Source organism: Pleurodeles waltl, chromosome 5, assembly GCF_031143425.1.
Source record: "Pleurodeles waltl isolate 20211129_DDA chromosome 5, aPleWal1.hap1.20221129, whole genome shotgun sequence".
Taxonomy (NCBI): domain Eukaryota; kingdom Metazoa; phylum Chordata; class Amphibia; order Caudata; family Salamandridae; genus Pleurodeles; species Pleurodeles waltl.
In genome coordinates this window covers 80,906,832-80,924,538 of record NC_090444.1, presented here as the reverse complement: position 1 = coordinate 80,924,538, position 17,707 = coordinate 80,906,832, and the positions used below count along the sequence as shown (strand labels likewise).

Sequence of the window (17,707 nt, the reverse complement as noted above, 5' to 3'; positions counted from 1 at the left end):
CCTTTAAAAGAAAAGGATAATAAACTTTGTTTTAATGGGGCAGGGCCACGGTGGTGATGAGCAGTGAGGAGGAGTGCACAGCATTCCCATCACTGCGCATGTATGTTTGGCTGGCCGTCTCGGGCCGGCCACACACACATGCGCAGTAGGGTCTCTCCAGCCTGGCAACACAGTTGCCGGGCTGGAGAGAGCCTGCACAGGCTCCCGGTCTGGATGGGAGCGCACTCCCAGCCAATCCTGCCTCTGCTTTGAGCAGGGTCAGGAACAGAGGAGCAGTGCACGGCAGAGGAGGTGTGTTTTTTTTTAAATTTTATTTTTATTTAATTTTTATTTACACCCCGCATGCACGTGCCGCACCGCCACTTCTCGTTGTAGCGAGCCCTGACTGTCTAATTCATAATCAACATATTCAGTACCAGCAGCAACCTGATGTGACTGAGAGTCCTATAGACAAAACATAAAATATAAAAAATACAAATTGAAAAAGATATTAAAAAAAATATTTAAAGGCTTTCTTCCATAAGTATTAAATTAACAAAAAGAACCATTTTATCCTCATCGTGCTCGTGAAAAGTGTCATTTTCTTAATCTAACAAAGTCTTTAGAAACTAAGGGCCACATTTACCAAACTTTGATGCAGTGCGCTGCAGCAAACAACTCGCTGCCCTGCATGCACAAAACCAAACCTCAGGGGTGTTTCCCTCTCTCTCAGTGCGCTGCAGAACGCAGCACACATTGGAAGAGGAAACAACGAGGAGAAATACAGATATTTCTCCTTGCTGCGCCTCTGTTGGGAAGGCGTACAATTTTGATGCATCCCTTGGTTTACCAGGCTTGGTGAATCTGGGAATGCCCCAAAATACATGGTTTGATACGTGGGAACACACACGCTCCTCCCGGCGCAGAGTAACACAAGGCAGGGATGTGCTATATAGAAGGGCTGTAAAGTTATTAGACAATATGAAGATCCCCAGCACTCCTTTTGTATAAACACTTGTAGCATTTTTGTTGAAGACAATGATGCTCTTATTGTCAATGTCTTGTCTTTTCATGCGCAAAGGTGGGCATTACCCACTGATCACTGGGTACCAATACACATTAAGATACTGGCTTTCCCTGTAGGGGATATATGTTTGTCCTACTTTCCTTGTGTTTTTTTTACCTCTCTACTTGTCACTAGTTTTTTCACTACTTTATTTTACTTTGCATGAGTAATACAACTGTCCGGAGAATTTCATTACTCGTCTGAGTAAAGTAAGGTAGAGTGATTTGAAACCCAGCACAACTTGCAAGTACATGTTTTTGTCTTCAGAATGTGGAATAACATGCAATCCCTGAATTAGCAGATCGTTTTCCACATGGGGACTATCCATTCCAGGGTCAATTCTGCTCACAGTTACGGCTTGCTTTAAAAAGGTGGTAAATGGGGGGCAGAGTGGTATATCCCGGGCAGATACCTCCTCACCTGACTCCTTTTAGGCCCCTAGTCTCCGCAGCGACCAAGGCTGTCCAGAAGCTCATACTGCCTTTTCAAGTGCCTTATGTCCTGTCTTTGACTTTATTGTACATTAATGCCCTTCTGGACAGATTTCTATCCTTTTATATGCTTTCACCCCCACCTGGGCTGTTCCCCTTCTACCCACACAGCTGATCTCAGTGACTGTGGTGGCATGTGTTTTCCAGATTTGGCTCAGATGGCTTGTGTGGTGAAGGAGGGGTTTCATCAAGGACCAGTTGACAGTTCCCATAGCAACATTGCAAAAGGATTTCAGAATCTGTGCCCCAAACCTTTTCTATTATTGTCAATCCTTTATGAGTAAATACAGTTGAGCCAGAAACCTAATTCACACGTGGGTCCCAGGAGGCGCTTGCAACCGCCGCATCATGGCAGCCGCCGTATTGAGAATCTGGATAGAGGGTACCAGTGGGTATTTATTTCCCCATGGTCTTCAAAATCCCATTAAACCTTGTAAGATTAGATCCTCATGCTGTGAGGCACACTTGAAATGCCGCCGTTTGTATCCCATGGAGGTACCTGGGACATCTTTTCACATCAACCGCTTTGTGCTGCTCGCAGAATTAGATAATTTGTAGATTCTTTTGTAACATAGTTAGGAATATTCCCAAACATGCACATCCTTGGACAGAAACCTTATGCAAGGAATAGTTTATCACGGTTAGGTTATTTACAGAAAGCTACCAGAAGAGGACCAGCTACCAGGAAGGACGACATTTTTTATTTATTTTTGGAATTGCTGTTGATGCTGGTTTGTTTCAGTTGAAAATATATTTCCCTTCAGAAAAGAATGAAACTTGGATAGAGTTGCCTCCGCCTTGAGCCAGAGCGATACCATGAACGGACACTAGATGTCCCTACAAGAAGTTACATACATGTAGGCTGTAGCGGTCCCTGCCACACTAATGTGCTCTCTTTGCTGTTCCTGCCTTCTCAGTGGAGTGCTGTACATTTGATTGTTCTGTGTTTTTCATTGGATTGTTAATTGTACTGTGTTATTCCTGTTTTTGCGGCGCCCAAACACATATACTGGGACCTGAGGATTTGCAGGGTAGGTGATGGGAAAGAGATCGTCTACAGACTTCTGTACACAGGTGTTCACCACATCCACAGCCAGCAATCACAGGCAGGAGCTCTCTTAGAGGAGCATTAGCTGACCAAGGCAGGCAGGCAAGAAGTAGTCAAATTCTAATGGAAAAAAACAGACTGTAGAAAAGTGACGGGTATCGACGAGAACCAACATCAGATCTCTTGGGATCGTTTGACCCTGGTCTGCAATTTATTTCATGAAGTGGAGGAATTACACTTCTTGTAACTCACTCTGACAGTGGCACGTTTCCATCTGTTGCAGGGTGCATGCTTCCTTTACATGACTGGACTGTAGAAATTGAATTTCCACTAGGTGTTGACGACAAATAATGAAATATATGATTGTCTTTCCCCAAATGCTTAAAATAGCCAAACTTTGGAGAATTTTGAGTTCAGTGTTCAATATCACCTTTGTCACAACTGATGTGTACTGCACCACACCATTTTTTCTTTCCTCCCTATGAAGTACCTTATTTATATACCATTTGCTGTTATACAGAAGTGAAGTTTTGACTAATAAATATCTCCTTTTGGGCTAAGTGCTTGTTGTGTGTAATGATTCATTGTCATATGAGGACTGATCCTGCATCCGAATGAATACTTTGTGCCTGATTAGCAGTCTGGCAGTCTGAAGACTGCCAGACTTGCGGTGGCGGTCCGACCACCGCTGCTGTGGCCGTCCGACTGCCTCATTACGACCCTGGTGGTCCAACTGCCAGGGGACCGCCCTCTATGCCAATATCTCTGATGCCAATTGGATGACCGCGCTCTTGGTTGTGACCAGCCAGGGTGGCGCTGAAGTCAACGCTCCCTGCTGATTACAAACTTGTTCTATGCCAGCCTTTTCACAGTGGTCTGACCGCCGTGGAAAGGCTGGTGGAGAACAAGTGCAGGGGGCCATAGGGGAGGCCCTGCATTCCCAAGCCCATGGCATATCAGTGCAGGGGCCCTCTTGCTCAGCACCCTTGAAGTGTGCACTGTGTGCCATGCAGATAGTGGGCATTTCATGGGTGTTGGTGAACCCTGCGTGGAGCATCATCGCCCAATGCTGTCACCCCTTTCTCACTGGGCTGATGGGTGGGAGACCGCCAGTAGCGTGGCAGTCTCCGCTAAACTCATAATGACCCCCTAAGTGTTGTGACAAGTAGATCCTTAAAAACCCTTATACTGTGTGACGCTTTCAGTCACCCCAGGCATAACAGACAGCACTAGACACCGAAAGATCAATGAATGATGCTAGACAACTAGAAATCAAAAGATATTAAATAACATCAAAAGTTAACAGACTCTGGCAGGACACTTCAAGACCAATGAATGTTATTAAACAACCAAACAGGAGCAGAAATGTTCATAAACAAAGATACAACAGAAACTACCAGACAGCCAGAGATCACTGAATTAAGTTAGAGAACCACTATACAATGTAAGATTCGCTGGCTCTGTTGGAAGCATAAAGACCAGTAAATGCTTCCTGACACCCAAAGACAAACAAGGCAGGCTCAGACGCCCAGAGACTAGTGGACATTTTTAAATACCCAGATAGCGTCTCCAAAACTGACAAGGGGGTTATTACAACTTTGGAGGAGGTGTTAATCCGTCCCAAAAGTGACGGTAAAGTGACGGATATACCACCAGCCTTATTACGAATTCCATAGGATATAATGGACTTGTAATACGGCTGGTGGTATATCCGTCACTTTACCGTCACTTTTGGGACGGAATAACACCTCCTCCAATGTTGTAAAAACCCCCAATATGAGAAGCTCAGAAACAAGTGGAGACAGACACCCAGCAATCTCTGCAGACATCCACAACACAGTAAATGCTGTCAGGCATCCAGAGAAAAATGAACACTATCAAATGTCCCCAGAGCAACTGCTTGACCCTAACTGATACCCAAAGACTAATGCAGCCAATTAGACACACAGAGCCCATGGGGACGATTACACAGCCGACAATCGGTGTACACAATCAGACAGCCACAGAACTGCAAATGCCATCCGACTGCCAGAGACACATTGTCAATATCTGATATCCAAAGATATCCACTGTCCGAAACCCAGAGATCAATGCAAACCATCAGACACTTAAAACCCAATGGAAACCATCAGACACTTAAAACCCAATGGAAACCATCAGACACTTAAAACCCAATGGAAACCATCAGGCACTTAAAACCCAATGGAAACCATCAGACACTTAAAACCCAATGGAAACCATCAGACCCTTAAAACCCAATGGAGACCATCAGATACTTGAAACCCAATGGAAACCATAAGACACTTAAAACCCAATGGAAACCATCAGACACTTAAAACCCAATGGAGACTACCAGACACTTAAAACCCAATGGAGACTATTAGACACCCAACAAGCAAATCAGACTGGAAGGTAACCATAAAGCAGTAAATGCTGCCAGGGACGCAGGGATAAATATGCAAAATCAGATATCCAAAGACAAACACACTGTTAGACACTCACACACCAGTGGAGACTGTCTGACATTGAGAGATGAATCAAAGCTATCAGACAGCTGCAGAACAAGAGACAAACCAACATGACAAACATGGATCTGGACAAATATATATCACCATGTCTTGAACCATCACACCATCAACATTTTGTCACGCCGTCGCCTTCCCTGACGCGCTCAGTCTTCTGTACATTGTGTTGACAGCATAGACCATCATGTCCACATAACCCCCACTGGATATATAGATGGGTAGTGGCAGGAAGATGAGTCCAAGGAAGAGGGGGTTCAGGGCCCAATAATAAACTAAAGTAGCAAACCAAAACAAGAAAATGAGAAAAGGCTGGTTGCACACGTCCCTGTGGGAAAAATAATCAGACTTTAGGTATTCTCTAATCCACACTTAGGTTGTGAATTTCTCTTTTCCCAAGCTTTCGGTTTAGTTCTTTCCTGAACACTCACCTGGGTGTGGAGATGATTTGACCTGAGTGTATCCTTGCATGGACCATGGCTGTCTGGTATTGCCTGGAGTCCACCCTGTTGAGATAAGGATGGAAAGGATTATATGGTAAGGAATATGGGGCCAGTTGTATCAAAGCTTTTTGCATTCACAAACAGTGCGAATGTCCGTTTGCGAATGCAAATAACCATTTCAGGATGTATCAAAAGCATTCTGAAAGCAGTTTTAAGGAATCGCTAACATAGCGATTCCTTAAAATTGCGACCCTGTTTAGAGAGTCGCAAATTGCGACTCTCTTAATTAAAATCGCAAATAAGGAATCCAAGTTGAACTTGGTGGTAACCATGTGCAAATTTTAGAAATGCATTTAAAATGCATTTTTAAAATGTACATGTAAAGCACACATGCCCTTTTGGCATGTGTGCACCTTACATGTTTAAAAAAAATATTTTGGGGTGCAGCAGAGGGGGCCTAAGGCCCCCAGCACCCTGGACTTTGCATTTCCAAAAACTGCGAATTCCAGTTAGGAATTAGAAATTTGGGAAATGCAAAATCTTTGCAAATATGGGCCAACAGGCCCATAGGTGCGAATGGGGCCGGTATTGCAATTTGCGATTCGTTAATAGCATTTGCGATTTTTAAGAAATCCCTATTACCGAATCGCAAATGTGATACATTGCATTTTGCGAATCAGAAATAGCGATTTCTTAAAAATCGCTATTTCCGATTCGCAAAAGGCCTTCTTCATACATCTGGCCCATGGTTTTTATTGTCTCAATCATGCTTTATTCAGGTTTTTTAAAGAAATCATTTAATGGTGTTTTGCACCTTTTATGGTTTGTTTATAGACAAAATAATGATTAATTAATTGATTGACTGATAAGGATGAAAATATCTTTTATGAGACGTGTGACTCTTGTCGAGTTTCCCAAACATGCCTCCCTACCTAGCGAACTCTGGAATTCCTTACCCAGGGTTGATCTTGTGCGAGGGCTTTCCAGTTATTCCTCAGAGCCGATTACTCTGCCTCGTACTTTATCGCCAGATATACAAAGCGTGTTTCCGTTTGCAAACATCCTGATTTGCAAACTGAATTGGGCTGTTTGCAAACTCAGAAATGCTTTTTCGTATGTACCTGTTACCGAATTGCAATTTTGGTTTACGAATCGGTATTTGGAAGGGTCGTGTTTGGGGCATCCCTTTCGAATACTGATTTGCACTGGTATGCAGGAATGTTTTGCAACCAAAATGTGGATGCAAAACATTCGCATTTTACCACCAACTCGAAGTTGGTGGCAAGCCGTTCCAAAAGAGAAGGGTCACTGTGGGACCCCTTCCCGTTTGAGAATGAAAAAAATAATAATTTAAGAGCAGGCAGTGGTCCCACGGACAGACCACTGCCTACTCTCAAAAAATGAAAAGAAGACATTTTGGCCCTCATTACAACAATGGCAGAATATACCGCCGTGGCGACTGCCGCCAAAAGACCGTCGCCGTGGCTACCAGCTGTCCGCCAAATTATGACTGTAGTCGGAATTCCGCCTGAAGTATGGCGGAAATTCGGCTGTGGTCATGGCGGCGGATGGTGGTAAGGTGGGGCTGCTGCCAGCAGCAGCGCCACGCCAGTAGACCGCCGCAGACCATGTCATGACACATGATACAGCCTGGCAGTGTTCTGCTGGCGGGCGCTGCTGCTGGCAGCAGCACCCATTCCTGTGTCCTGCCGGAGGACACCCTGCAAGCAGGTAAGTCGGGTGCTCCGACAGGGGAGGGGGGTGGGGGTCTTGTGTGTGTGTGTAGGGGTGTGTGTGTGTATGTCTGTGCGTGCGTGTATGCAGGTGTGAGATGCGTGTTGTCCGTGTGTGCGTGTATGGATGTGTGAGTGTGTGAATGTTGTGTTGTGTGCATGCTTGTGTGCAAGTATGTATGTCAGTGTGTGTGGATGTGTGTGTAAATGGATGTATGCATGCGTGGATGAATGTGGGTATGAGTGTGTAAATGCGTGTGTTCGATGCTGCGTGAAGGTGCGTGTATGTCGTGGGGGGAGTCTGGAGTGGGAGGGGGGATAGGAGAGAAACCAGGGGGGGGAGGTGGGCGGGGAAGACCCAATCAGTCACAGGGAGGGAATTCCCTGTCACTGATAGTGCCTACCACCATGGTTTTGGTGGCGGTAAGATTGCCACAAAAACCATGGCGATAGGTGGGGTCATAATCCCGCAGGCAGGCTAGAGACGGCAGCCTGGCTGGAGATGGCAGTCTCCAGCCCAGCTGTCGTTACCGCCGTGGCAGACGGTGTGGTACATTGGCGGCATGGCTTGGGCCAAACATAATATGAGGAAAAGTTCCGCCACCCTGTTGGCAGTACTTTTCTCCATTTTGCCGCCATTCACCAGGGTTGTAATGAGGGCCTTTATTTTTAAACGCATCCTGTTTTCCTTTATTTATAAGCAATCACAGACATGGTGGTCTGCTGACGCTAGAAGGCCACCATTCCTGTTATTTTTGCTATTCCCAATGGGTCACAAACTGAGACGTACCTCATTAATATTCATGAGGTAGGTCTATTTGTGACCCACTTGGAATCGCACTTTAGTAGATTAGATTTTGCAATTACCAAATAGCGAATCACAAAAAAAGTACTATTTGGTAATCGCAAACGCTAATGTTAGTACATCTGGCCAGTATCTCACACTGGAAAAGAATCTTTCATATGCAAAATTAGTTATTTCTCATCACCTGTTACCAGGTGTGGTCTATCAATCACAGCAAAAGGTTTTCTGAATTATTATTAAGCAAGACATTACGGGACAGATGTATCAAAGGATTTTACCCATTCTGTCTCTATGGGAAAAAGCTTTAGTACATATGGCCCTACATTCCTTACCTGTGACTCACAATTAGTGCTCATGCAAATGATTCACTTCTCATAACAAGTCATATGATGATTTTTCAGCATAAAACATGCAATTAGCGATCCTCATCATTCCACTGATAACAGGACGATTAATTTACCAAAACATGTACATTTGTCCAAGCGTTATCTTATTTCCAGTTAGGATGTCACAAGTATGTCACAAGTATTTAAAGCCCTTAAAATGTTTTGCTCCATTGCAGTGGTCCCCAACCTGTGGTCCGGGGACTCCTGGCGGTCTGCGGAGCCTCCTCAGGGGGTCAGCGACTGCTTAGAAAATCAAATATTATTAACAGATTAATAAAGTGTATAGAAATAAAGTGGTAAAATCTACAACTGAAAATATTAATGCATGCTTTAAATGTCAAGGAATTTGAAAATGGAGGCTAAAAATGAAATTAGTATTAGATTTGTGGGAGAAGCGCAGGTGCATCAAACAGAATATAGTATCAACTGTGTGTGGCTTTACTTGAATTTAGAAAAGCTCCAGCCTTCCTATTAGAATTATTATTTTTACTTTTTTTATTTATATTTGTTTGCAAATTAAATAAAATGTGTTATCATTTGTGTTTGGGTTTGATAAATGCTTGTTTCTGTAGTTTGTGTGTATTGTTTTGCATTTCAAATTATCAACAGTGTTCAGGCCGGGGTCACCGGCTTCCAGGAATGACTCAGTGGGGTGTCCCTGGAATCCAATAATGATTCAGTGGGGGTCCCTGGGTTCCACTAATGATAAAGTGGGGATCCACAGAAGTCACAAAGATGGGAACCACTGCTCTATTGGGTTACTTCTCACCATCAGATGTCTCTTCCATACGGTTTGTTGTCCACCCCTGATATATCTATTTAATGTTCTGAACCACTGCTGCCTTCTCACAATCATTCATTCACTCCCTAGAATTGATCCAGTCTCACACAATCCCTTGTATTAAAATCAAAATCCCCAAATACTTATCTCTGTTTCCGGGCAAAGTTCTTCAGGAAGAGGTGAACTCCTATCAAGATCTGATCCCTTCGGATTCTCAATGTGAAGCATCAAGAACCCGAAAGGTGCGGTTTAAATAACCTCACCTTCTCAAAATGGCCACCAAGGTGTCAAATCTCACAGGAAATCTTTCCCACAAGATTTTGGCTTTTATGAAAGATGTGTGTAGCTAGTGGTCTCATTATCTTAAAGTTCCTTCTGGGGGGGATGCTGCGATGTCTGGGCGCGGATCTAGTCAAGGAAAACAAAAGACTTTTCCTTTTCCCTCATTTGCATTTAAATATTGTTTTGTATATCTCCTTTTGCATAGCTACAATTATCTCTGTGTCACCATCCATTCGTTCTGATGGCGTAATGCCAGCCTGCTGTTGCCTTTTGGTGCCAACAGCTCACCCATAACAAACAGAGTCCTGCGTCAATCTCCGCTACTCACTTGCCTTTCTTGCAGCCTATGTGGTTAATGATCTGCGGATTGTGCCTCCTGAATCATTTATATTCCCGCCTACACATTTCCATATGATTACATTCATTAGTTACTTTACATATTTTAACACCACTTAAAAAATTACAGAACATCAAACTGGAGAATTCTTTCATGTGGTAGAGTCATAACAAGTTCAACTATTTAATGATCTCTTATAGAGCAATACACTTAGAGAGATCATAACCTTTTTAAATTTATTTACACTTTGGTTGTTTTGTCAAGTACAAAATCAACAAATATATATTTCAATTACTGCAGTTGCATATATTTAGTCTGCCCTGGTTATATCCAAGTATAGTATCCATTCGTAAATATTTTAATTTGCTTGTGTGTCTATACAGATCTAAAAATCTTTATGTTATTTAGAAACTTACCTTTATTGTACTAAGTCAGTTTATCCATACAAGTTTCTAAACACTCATATCGAATTCTTGGCTCCCGGGTGTCCTTTAAACGTAGTTTTGGTAATCTTTCTTAATATTTAGGTGTAATGCCTTCTACAGAACTGAGAACTGTCATTAAATATTTGTTTTAAATTCAGTATCACAGGACAGAAAATGACTTTATGCTAGAACATCCAAACTTAAGGAATGTCTACACGAGAGGGGTGTATTCAATTTTCCCGTTTTGCTAATAGACTGTGTTCATATTGCAACTGTATTCTTGTTATATCGCCTTCATCTTCTTTCTGTTTTATTTCATTTAAACTCATTTACCATAATTAGTTGATTAAGTTGATTTCTAATAAAACTGTTGAGATACACTCTGCTCACATGTGAGATGGAGCTTGTCTAATTCCCCCCTGCAGTTTTAGTGAAACCGGTAATCTAGCGTCTATTTGAGAGTGATCAACCTTGAATGAAAAATGTAATCCTCGTGTAAGTAGCCTGCCTCACATTCCAGTTCTCAAGTTTGGTGAAATGTGATTTTGTCTAATTTAGTGATATTTGACTATATTTAGTTTCACCAAAATCAAGAGTCTCATAGGAACCACCCACAATTTAAAGAGACTTTTACCATTGCAATGATGCTATGACATTGTCAAGGACATCATCATTTCCCCTAATCATAACCCTGGTCCCAACCGCCTTCTGTAGCCCAAAACCATAAGTTGAACTCTAACCTCAACCTTAACACTCAAACCAAACTCATCAAACACCTAACCCTAATTCCCCAAGCACAACCCTAAGCTGTGCTCAACCCCATCACTTATGCCAGCACCTAACCCCAACCATAAATGTAACCCCCTCACTCAGACATGCAACCCTAACTCACCACACACTTGCTCAATACTTAACCCGTTCTCTATTGCCAGCCCCAACCATAACCCACCCAAGCTCAGGCCAAACTGTAATGCCAACCTCTTCACTCATCCCAACACCACCCCTGATCCTTAACCCTAACTCCAAGCCTCCACCCTAGACTCAGCTCCTCCCCCAAACACCTCATCCCAACTCCCAAACCCAACTCCAAGCCTAAGCCCTACTGCGTCGCTTTTCCCAGCACCAACCCCGGTCCTTAACCCTAACCCCAAACCTTAACCCTGGAATCAACGCCTCACCCAAACGCTTAACCCCAACTCTGTAAACACAACCTGAGGTCTAAACTCAACCCCAAAGTTATCACAGCACTATTTCCAACCGATAACTCTAACCCCAAACTTTAACCCTAAACTCAACCCCTCTCCAAAAACACTTAACCCTAACTCCCAGAAGATAACCCCAACTTTTAAAGCTTTTGCTAGCCCTAAACCAAACGCATAACCCATTGTCTTCTCAAAGTCTAAGCATAACCCAACCCTAACCCCAAACCCAAATCAAATCAAATCAAATCATTAGCATTTATAAAGCGCGCTACTCACCCGTGCGGGTCTCAAGGCGCTAGGGACAAAGGGGGTGGTTATCGCTGCTCGAACAGCCAGGTCTTTAGGAGTCTCCGGAAAGCGGAGTGGTCCTGGGTGGTCCTGAGGCTGGTGGGGAGGGAGTTCCAGGTCTTGGCCGCCAGGAAGGAGAAAGATCTCCCACCCGCCGTGGAGCGTCGGATGCGAGGGACGGCGGCGAGTGCGAGGCCAGAGGAGCGGAGGGGGCGGGTGGGGACGTATAAGTTGAGCCGTCTGTTGAGGTATTCCGGTCCCTTGTCGTGGAGGGCTTTGTGTGCATGGGTGAGAAGTCGGAAGGTGATCCTTTTGCTGACTGGGAGCCAATGCAGGTGTCTCAGGTGTGCGGAGATGTGGCTGTTGCGGGGTACGTCGAGGATGAGGCGGGCTGAGGCGTTTTGAATGCGTTGCAGGCGATTTTGGAGTTTGGCGGTGGTCCCAGCGTAGAGGGTGTTGCCGTAGTCCAGGCGGCTCGTGACGAGGGCGTGGGTCACGGTTTTTCTGGTGTCGGCGGGGATCCAGCGGAAGATCTTGCGGAGCATGCGGAGGGTGAGGAAGCAGGCGGAGGACACGGCGTTGACTTGCTTGGTCATGGTGAGAAGGGGGTCCAAGATGAAGCCGAGGTTGCGGGCGTGGTCTGCGGGGGTCGGTGCGGTGCCGATGGCCGTGGGCCACCAGGAGTCGTCCCAGGCGGACGGGGTGTTGCCGAGGATGAGGACTTCAGTTTTTTCAGAGTTCAGCTTTAGGCGGCTGAGCCTCATCCAATCTGCGACGTCCTTCATACCCTCTTGTAGGTTGGTCTTGGCGCTGGCGGGGTCCTTGGTGAGGGAGAGTATAAGTTGGGTGTCATCGGCGTAGGAGGTGATGATGATGTCGTGCTTGCGTACGATGTTAGCGAGGGGGCTCATGTAGACATTGAAGAGTGTCGGGCTGAGTGATGAGCCTTGAGGTACGCCGCAGATGATCTCAGTGGGTTCTGAGCGAAACGGAGGGAGGTAGACTCTTTGGGAGCGGTTTACGAGGAAGGAGGCGATCCAGTCCAGGGCCTGGTCTTGGATCCCGGTGGAGCGGAGGCGGGTGATTAGGGTGCGGTGACAGACGGTGTCAAAGGCAGCCGAGAGGTCGAGAAGAATGAGGGCGACTGTTTCACCGTTGTCCATCAGGGTTCTGATGTCGTCTGTGACTGAGATGAGGGCGGTTTCAGTGCTGTGGTTGGTTCGGAATCCGGTCTGTGAGGGGTCGAGCAGGTTGTTGTCTTCCAGGAAGGTGGTCAGCTGTTTGTTGACGGTCTTCTCTATTACTTTGGCTGGGAAAGGCAGAAGGGAGATGGGGTGAAACCCATCATTTATATCTGCACCAAACCCCAATTCCCTCACCCAGACATGTAACCCTGACTCCCAACCATGAGCCCAACCCTTAACCTCAGTACTACCAGTAACCCGAACCCCAATCCTAACCCCACACTTAGCCCCGCATCTAACTGCTACTCAACCCTAACCCCAGCGCCCAGCTGAAACCCTCTTGAAATGTTAAATAACAATGTAAATGATGAGAAGATGCCTGTGATGATGATGTAAATGTCTGGCGGTGTAATGGGGACGGTGCGGTGTCGGCTGGGGTGATGCCCGGTGACTGCAACAAATCCTGCACCCTGGAGGAGCATGCGGGAGGGATTGGACTGAGGGGTAGAGAACCAAGGCGGGAGGGGGGATGAAGTGGGTTGGTGTGGGGGGAGGGCGACGGTGGGTATTGTTGGCTACACTTTGTGCTGACATCTCAGGTTTGTCTTCTAAAAATGCCACGTCAGGAAACAGGCCTAAAATAGACATGCACAAAGAGAAAAGAAGGATTTATGAACCGCAGAGAGAGGACGGGCGGTGGCCAGAAAGGACACATGGAGCCTGCGGGGCTGGGGCCAGAGCGGATTTTTATTAGGTCGAGCGCTCAAATGCTCTGATGTGCTGTAATATATCTGTTGGCTTTTAACCACGCCCATCACTATCACTCGATCTTGGGCTTGCCTTTAAAAAAACCTTTGTTATCACTGGTAAATGTTTACGTTTGTTCCTCCTTGGGGCGGTTTTGTTACCGCCTTTCAGACTGCCCCTGTGACCTGGATAATTGCATGATTAACGATACGTTTGACTGCAAGCGAACTTCTTTTTCTTTTTGTGTCTCTCCTTCGGGCTTATGGCACCCATGGTGCTTTGAATTGACTCGCTTATATCAACTGTTTTACTTTCCATTTTCAATTTATGTGGCAAGAAAAGTGAGTGGGTGGGGGACTTCGGTGGGGAGGGAAAAACGGCGGTGCAGTGAGAGGAGAGATGGACCTAGAGAGTGAGAGTGTATTTGAGGGAGGGGCGGGGAGGGGGACTAATATTTAGTGAAAAGGTCGGTGGGGAATGTATAGGGGAGGAAACCGGTCTGAGGGGGCGGTGATTGACTCTTGTTAACCCCATCTTATTCATTTAAGTTTGAAACAGCCCCACATATCCCCCCCCCGCCAGTCCCCCCACCTCCAGCCATCCCCAATATGGCCTCAGTCTTGGGGTCCCTGGAGACAGAACGTCTCCTCCCAGGCTTATACCGCATGACACCATTTCCGCTCAATTTTCCTGTCAGTCAAGCAGGCTCTCGCCCTAGCTGGTGCAGATGGGGGCTGTGACTAAGTGGGGCGTCGGGGAAGGACAGGAGGGGGGTTCGTGGCAGAGGAGAGGTGGCCGCTGCAGACACAGCTGTGAGGGCTTTGGGGGTGCCGGGAGCCGGGCTTTGTGCCCCATCACCCCTCATCGGGGCGGCCCAGCGAGGCCTGAAGACGGCGTCCACCCCTTCAAGTGCCCCCCATGTCCTCGATGGCGAGCAATTCCATGAAGGCCCCGCAGCCCCTAGGAAGCCTTTGAAGATGCACCCGCGTAATCCCCCCTTAATTAGAAGTTATGACCTGCTGATTAAAGGAGCAGAAGAAGGGGTGGTCTTGAAAACGGGGGAGGAGGCAGGCCATTGACTCCAGTTTGCACTTACCTAGAGTTGCCATATTTTGAAAACCTAAGACCGGGACTTGCCACAAACATGGAGGTAAGGCTACAATTGTACATCCTCTGAGGTGGACGGAGTAACTTGATTGATAGCGCCCATCACCATAGAAAACCCAGACAATGAGGCACTATAGGGAATTAAATGCAACTTTTATACACTGCATTATCTGTTTTAACTAAATTGTTTTTTGCTCGTGGCTGGTACATAACTCTGCTCCGAAACACATGAAAACTTACCTCCCTCTGTGCTTACCTCACCCTCTCTGAGACTCGGGACGTGTCCTAAGTTTATTTCAAATTTCACAGGGTTTTGCTTTGAGCTTCAGGATGACAGGACTTGCAAACATTAGAAGGTATTTTCAAACTCGTAGGCCCCCAGATCTGGTAATCCAGACACCGAGTAACTCCCCAAGTCTGCAACCATCACCGTATTGCTTGGAGGTCACCAGGAGGTGTGATGGTAATACCACATCCCGCCTGGTTACTATCGGAAATGTGACTGGCAACCTTTAGCAGGAGGAGGAGATGTGAAGAACTGATTTGCGGAAACATTTTATCCGATGTTCTGACATCTTATAACTGTGGTATTGATAGATACCGTTATTATCCATACTGCCGCATTACCAGGAGGCTGTAAGGTACCCGCCACAAACCTTTTTACCACCAGGTTCTCAATCGGAGGCCAAGTCGACCCCATTTTAGGCCACCCCGGTAAACATGGCGGACATGTCCCCACCGTTCTTAATGCTAGCTGCAGCCATTCCGGCCACATGCAGAGACTTCTGGGGAAACTGCTATGTAACCAGCATTTGTTTCTGACAGTCATTTACGCGGTGTCCTTTGGCACCTGAAAGTAGTCACAGATGCCCTATCACCGCTAGGCCTCAATTTAACATCTGGAAATGTTTTGGTGTCTAGTAGAAAAATATCTACTGTAAGCATTACCAGGTATTTTTCCATGTGAGCCATCCCAGGCAGGTTCCCTGTGACCCGTGTGAGGGATGGGCTACCTTCAGGGGCGGCTCCTCCATTAGGGCGGAAGAGCATCGCCCACCGCACGCCCCGCCCCTTCTCGCTGTCGCGAACCGCGACTGGCTACCTCCATGGCTCCTTGGACCTTCTGTGCTTTCAAGAGGAACATTCTTAGGGCCAGTTTTACTTTTCTTACCCATAATACAGCAGGGCAGCTTGCAGCCCTGCGTTGAGTGAAAGAGAGAGAAGAGAAATGTGGAATATCTACTAAGCAATGACACTTCTGCTCCGTTATAGCGCTAGCACACTTCAGGCTACCTTGCACCAACACAGGCAGCTTTGCACCATGGTGCAAGGGTGCCTCAGTTATGGGCAGGATTGTTTTGTGCAGGAAGGGATACCTTCCTGCCAGTACCTAATTTGAGCCGGTGGTTTCTGGTGCGGGACACTGGCACTTATTTTTGAGGGCCGGCACTTATTTTTTGTCTCAAGCATTTACTGCGAGCAAAAGACGCATATGGGAAAGACAGAGGAAGAGAAAAACGAAAATGCTTCACTAAGGGAGAAAGCTGCAAGAGTGAGCTGGAGGGACAGGGAGAGGCTGTAAATGGATTAAAAAGGCCCAAGACGGCTTCAGGATTAAGCTGCCTCAGTATTCCGTGCTGGCACATCTAATTGCAGCAGCCAATTAGAGGAGATCTTTGGGCTCTGAGAACTTTTTTATTTACAAATTAAGCACTGCTTCCTACACAAGGATAATCCTCAGAGAGGCATATTCCTCTTTCTGTGTGTGCTGCAGAGTGCAGCAGGCATGGAAAGAGGACATAACAAGGAGAAGTGAAGATATTTCTGCCGTTACAGCTCTGTCGGGTAGGCGCACCATATTAGCACAATCCCAGGTTTACAAGTCTTTGCAATATCTGGGTTTGAATCAGAATACATGGGTGGATGTATAAGAATGCCCACGTTCCACCCATGTAACGCCCAGCCGACGCAAAGTAAAGCATTTCTTTATATTTGCTAAATAAAACAAAACCACACAAATGTATTTTGTGTGGCTTAGAAAATGCCAAAAGGGGTTTTGCTTTTGGGCTGCACCTCGAAAGTGATGAAAACCCGGTGCAAAATCTTAGTAAAGCTGAGCCCGGTGCTGAACAACATAGAGGGCCAGATGTAGCAAGCCGTTTGCATGGCGCAAACTGCGAAAAACGCAGTTTGCGCCATGCAAACGGCCTCAGGCGACGCTCATTCCCAAATTGCGAGTCGGTACCGACTCGCAATTTGGGAATGCAACTCGCAAATAGGAAGGGGTGTTCCCTTCCTATTTGTGACTCGCATCGCAATTCAGAGTTGCTTTGTGACCGCGAATGCGGTCGCAAAGCAACTCACAGTTACCACCAGTGTCATACTGGTGGTAACCCCTTCCCCTTTGTGAATGTCGAAAAAAACGAAACCAAATGGTTTCGTATTTTTTTCATTTTGCAACTCGTTTTCCTTTAAGGAAAACGGACTGCAAAATGAAAAAAAAAAACTGCTTTGTTTAAAAGGCAGTCACAGACATGGAGGTCTGCTGTCTTCAGCAGGCCACCATCCCTGTGAGTGCAGGGACTCGCTATGGGGTCGCAAAATGCGACCCACCTCATGAATATTGATGAGGTGGGTCTTTGCGACCCCATAGCGAGTCGCAGAAGGTGTCTGAGACACCATTCTGCATCCGATTTTGCGACTTGCAAATTGCGAGTCGCTCAGACTCGCAATTTGCAAGTCGCAAAATCGGATTTTGCTACATCTGGCCCAGAATGTCTTCAGTCGCTCACTTCATCTTCCAAGCGGCCTTGGAAACTACATTTTATAAATATATATATTTAAATAATACCAATACATTTTGTTTCAGTCTACACACGTA

General features: G+C 46.0%; 1 protein-coding gene across 3 annotated transcripts in view; it reads left to right on the top strand.

Annotated features, from left to right (window-relative positions):
- DPYSL5 (dihydropyrimidinase like 5) overlaps positions 1-17,707 on the top strand; it is a 234,814-nt gene that overhangs the window by 74,021 nt on the left and 143,086 nt on the right. The gene's annotated exons all lie outside the window — the stretch shown is intronic.